Source organism: Uloborus diversus, chromosome 2, assembly GCF_026930045.1.
Source record: "Uloborus diversus isolate 005 chromosome 2, Udiv.v.3.1, whole genome shotgun sequence".
NCBI classification, from domain to species: Eukaryota; Metazoa; Arthropoda; class Arachnida; order Araneae; family Uloboridae; genus Uloborus; species Uloborus diversus.
The window spans coordinates 32,559,061-32,564,944 of NC_072732.1; positions in this window are offsets into that span (position 1 = coordinate 32,559,061).

The following is a 5,884-nucleotide window of genomic DNA, read 5'->3' on the forward strand; positions in this document are numbered from 1 at the left end:
CCAAGTTTCCTCAAACTGGAGTACTCAACAGTCGACATAGTTCTTCGAACATCCGGGAGATAAAATTTCTCCCTTGGTCTACATTTAGAATCATCAGCAATGTTCAAAAATATTTCAAATACCGACATCCACTGGTCAATTAGTGCCTCTGCAATAGTATTTGTTTCTTAATCAAATAAGTAATGAGTATCATTTATTTGATAAGTTTATTTAGTAAAAGATATAGTGAAACCAAGATTTTATGTTTCTCAGGGGACTGAGTTTAAAAAAACGTTAAATATGGGAAATACATACAGTGGATCCCAAAAGTGTTCGTACACTTTGAAATTTTTTAGTAAAACCGAAATAACGCAAAACTGAATTCGAATATGAAGTCCAATATATTTTCACATCATTCCTATGTCATTTTAAATAAAACCCCAATAGCTTTTTCCAAATATTGCCCGATTTTAGTTTTGAAATTTGTCAAAAATCAAAGAGACAGAAAAAAAATATGCCACAAAAGTCATCGTATTTTTGTATAAATTCGTGATTAAAATTATCACATGTTGTTTTTTTATTACTTTTGCATTGTGTTGACTTGGCACTGTAAAGTCATTTGGCTTTAATTTTTTGCTTATTTATTCCCTATCATTTTGCTTATTATTTTTAAATGGCTGTTACTAGTAAAAAACAAGAAACACCATTCGAAATTTGATTTTTTTTCCTCGCAGTAGCGGTAAATTGGTTTGAAATGTCTCTAAATTAGTTAATTTATACCATTCTATAGTGAAATGCTTGATAAAATGCTTTAAAGAAAAGAATCGGATCGAAAACAAGTTAAGAAAAGGTTAACCAGCAAAGTTAACTAAGATTTACAGTTAAAAAATTCATGAAAAATATACATTAGAGTGCTGTAAAAGTTTCTGTAGAATTTAATGAAAGATTTTACGTTTAATTTTCACCTAAAATTGTTCTTCAAGTTCTCTGATTAGCTGGATTAAATGGGACCTCTTCCAGCAGAAATTTTCTTGTTCGTGTAAAAAACAGAAAGCTTACGCTTTTCGTCACAAAATCAATGATAAATAAGCTCAAAATGTTTTGGAATAACGTTTTACTTAGAGATGAAAATTAATTCAACATTTATGGTTAAATTTTTGTATAATTGTAAATAGAAGAAACAAATGAGATTAACTTAATCTTAAGAACTTAGATCAGTTAATCAGGATGGTGAAGGTGTTCTTGTGTGAAGGTGCATATCAGCATCTGGACTTGTTAGTTAGGAATATTTTGATGAAATAATGAATCACACTGTTCATTTAAGTATTTTAAAAAACAATATTTATTAAAACTTTTTGCCAAAATTTGGATATCAGAAACAACTTTGTTTTTTATCATGATAATGATAAGCACACGGTTTTCAAAGTTTTCGTCTAGTGCCTTCAAAAATAGTCAAATTTTAGAAAATAGCCCCTCAATCTCCAGATTTCAACTTAATGTAACATATTAAGAGATATCTGGAGGCTAGATTACGAAAATACGGCTTTGAAATGCAAAGAGGGCTAGAAACAGTAAGACTCTAAGTGTGGTTGAACACTTACTCAGAAATTGCACAAAGAAAAAGAAAAAAAAAAAACATCGAAATCTATTCACAGACGTTCAAAAGCTGTTGTGGATTTTTAATGATATTCCTCTGAATAATAACTTAATAAACAGATTATTCAATAATATGTAAACATTTTTTGAAGTGTACGAAGACTTTTGTGAGATAAAATTTCCGGCACTTTTTGGTTTTTTATTTTAAAAAAATTAAGTTTTAATATTTCATAAATGATTTTTCATGTAGTTTTGTTAAAAGTTGATCATAGATCTTATAATTAAATACCAATTCCGAAAAATTAATTCTAACCAACGGATAGGGGGCCTATTTCATTAAAAGTCATAGGTGTACAAACAATTTTTTGAGCCACTGTAGATAGCAAAAATCAAATAGAAGAAAACTAAAGGTACTAAAGATGACTCTTTCAAAAGATGTAAATGTCTATATTTTACAAAAACAAGATTATAGATATCATTTTAGATCATTTTTTTAACAAATGTAGTTATAAATCCGGGCATTTAAGTTGAAAACATTCTGTATTAGAGGATTGCGTTTTAGTCATTGAGTTTAAAGTAAATGCAGCATCTTCCAGGATTGAAATACAGTTTGCTCTCTGTTTAACCACGCTCTATTTAACAACTTTCTCTATTTAACGACCGCTTTTCACGGTCCCAGATGGTCCACTGTAGTGTTAAAAGCATTCAATTTAAGGACGCATTATACATAAGGACGATTTTTTGTGGTCCCTTGAAAGTCGCTAAACAGAGAGCCAACTGTACTTTGCAAGTTTTTTTTTCCCAGGTCTTAACGAGAAAGAAAATAGTCTTTCACTATTTGTAAGCTCTTTAAAGTAATGTCGAAAAAAGCGACAGGCTGTGTTTCCGGTTCTTTTTGTTCATCTTCATTGGCGGACGAAAAGTCAAGTATCATTTCTGTTTTCACAGATGAACTTACAGCAATGTAGATTATCTTTAAAAAACCACATATGAAACATATTACTTATTTCAGAACATTTCTTTTCTTTTTACTTCCCAGGGAAAATGTAAAATTTGGGAGATTCATAAATAACAAAATAACTTACAATCCAGGTTAAATTAACATTATTAGTAGAAGGAAAAACTGAGATCTGATGAAAAAAAACGTTAAATGCAGAGAAAACGTAGATTCGGGGGAAGTAAAATTGGAGTTACACAGTACATTACAAGACATAGCAATTTCCTATCTTTATAATCAGGATGTGTATGTGTTGTAGAACATCAAGAGCAACACTTTCCCCTAACGCACTACAGCATTGACAGCAGCCAAGATTTTAGCCATATAGACAATACGAGCCTCCATATATCGAACTTGCACATATCGAAATTTTCTGTATATCGAAATCCCAGCAAATTTCAGTGATCATTACATAGAAAAAGTGTTTCTATATAACGAAAAAATCTCTATATATCGATTTTTTTTCGAGACATTCGTAGATTTTTTTTCCATTTTTGACTTTGTCTCATGAAAAATGAAAGTTAGGGGAGAAAATTATGTTCACTAAAGGTTGCTACGAAACTCATAAGGAATCTGGGGTTGAGGGGTGCGTAGAAAGGTCGTTGTTTCGTTCTGGAGTTCTTAAATTCCCTCAAGTTTATTTCAAATCTCAGTTGTAACCAGTAACTTTTAAAATCAGTTTCAAGTTTTCTCTTTTGTCCGTTGATTATCATTCCTAGTCTTTTTAGCTTCAGTAAAAATCATTCAAGTTAAGTAGATTGATTTTTTACTTTTCTCTCGATTACATTGTCAAAACGAAAATCCCCTCACGTTGCGAATCAAGTTGAACTGCCGAAGAATGAAGATGTATGCAGGCACAAAAATGTAATTTCTGTTAATTTTTCAGGCATTGACTTTCGTTTAATCCGATGCTCATATAAATTAGAAATTGGGTTTCATGCACGAAAATTAGCTTTAATTTTAATATTTTAGGAGATTTTTACGATAAAATAAGATATTTTCTATCTCTCGAAATTTCTATATATCAAATTTTTTTCTGGCAATTTGCTACTTCGATATATGGAGGTCCGACTGTATATGTTTTTGTCTTTAAAAAATGAGACTAATGTCCTTTGCTTTGACTATTTTTGTTCATTATCATTGATTTCAAATCATTTATTAACTTACAAAGTAACTCAAGACAAAACTATACTGCACTTAAGATTTGATCAATGCACTTGAATGACACTGTGGAAACAGCGTTATGTAAATGACCTTGGATACGTATATCAACTAAGTGCGGACTGTAAAAAAACTTTTTCTTTAATCACTGTAATTGCTAGTTATGAGCCGGAGCTTTTATGTGTGAGCCTGAAGAGCTGAATTTGAATTTAATTTACCCCTTCCTGCTCGCTCCCGTGCTGGGATTTCTACCTCCATTTCTCGCTCCCGTGATATTGCTGTGCTGGGGTTTATTAACATGACAAAATTATTAAAACCAATTCATTTATTTTGCCCAGAATATATTTTATTTCTCTCTTTATACACTAGATGGCAGCACCAGTTCATTTTAAATGTAATTGCAGAGATACAAATACAAATACAAAAGTGACGACCAGCAACAGGCTCTGGGCCCAGCTAGACTGGTCCTAGTCAATTTATAATCCCCAGTGAAGATCAATGGCCCTCTTAAAACTATCTACTCCCTTGCTCATTACCACCTCTTCCGGTAAACTGTTCCAAGGTTCCACTACCCTGCTATAATAATAATTTTTCCTAATATCCATGTTAGCCTGAGATTTAAATAGCTTAAAACAATGACCCCTTGTCCTGTTTTCAGTGCTAAACTTCAGCCCCGTAACATCTTTCACTTTAATAAATTTAAACAACTGAATCATGTCCCCTCGGTCTCTTCTTTGCTCAAGACTGTACATTTTTAACCTTCTAAGCCTGGAATCATAGTCTAAGTGAGAAAGTCCATTTATTAGCCTTGTAGCTCGCCTTTGAACCCTTTCCAATACATTAATGTCTTTCTTAAGATAAGGAGACCAAAACTGAACAGCATACTCCAAATGGTGTCTTACCAAACTTCTATATAAGGGCAGAAGAACTTCTTTAGATTTGTTTGAAATAGATCTATTGATAAACCCAAGCATCTTATTGGCCTTGTTACTAGCAATGCTGCACTGTTGGCTGAACTTTAAATCCTGACTTATTTAGACCCCCAGATCAGTAACTTTGTCTGCCTGACTAATGACTGAACCTTGCAAATAATAACTTGTACACTTATTTCCATGCCCTAAATGTAGCACTTGACATTTCCCAACATTAACAGCCATACCCCATTTATCAGCCCACTCCGTAATATGATCTAGATCCTCTTGCAGCTGTTTTGCTTGTTCTTCATTATCTATAGTCCCCATAACTTTAACATCATCAGCAAAACAATTCATGTTCCCAGAAATATTATTGTGAACATCGTTCATAAGAACAATGAACAAAACAGGCCCTAACACTGATCCTTGAGGAACCCCGCTCAAAACCTCACTCCAATTAGAATAATTTCCCCTTACAACTACCCTTTGTTTCCTTCCGGTCAGCCAGTTTTTTACCCAGATGAAAGTTTTCCCTCCTATCCCTATATCAGCTAATTTGCTAAGTAGAGCAACATGCGGTACCTTATCGAAAGCTTTTTGAAAATCAATGTAAACAACATCTACAGGCTTCTTATTGTCCAAAGCCATGGTAACTTTGTCATAGAAATGTAATAAATTAGTTGCACAAGATTTGCCTTCCCTGAAACCGTACTGAAAACTAGTCAATAGATTATTAGTCTCTAGAAAATTTACTATCTTAATTTTTATCAGACAGGAAATTTGGTACTAACTTACCAGATTGTGACGTTGGCCTCTGTATCTCAAGCTTTGAAATTTACCACACAAGAAAAATTTACTAATCTTTACTTATATTATACAAAAGATTAATAAAATTCTTTTTTAGTGTTTAAAAGACTTATTTCTTAAATTTTCGCTGCTTGCTTGGGTTTGCTTGTTGACTTTTAAAATTTTAAATTTTCTTAAAATTTCAATCTAAAAAATATTGAAAATGTAAAATTGAATGCACATGTTGTTCATACACTTATTTTTATATCATTTTCTTAAATAAAAAAATAAACACTTTTATGACCGTTTTCTTGAAAATTATACGATTGGTAATGGGTTAAAGCGCTAAACCGATGTCTAAGATTTATTTTTAGTTTGGGTTCATGTTCTATAAATATTCAGTGTTGTATAGAAGCTGATAATTTATTACAATATCTGACTACCATACAAA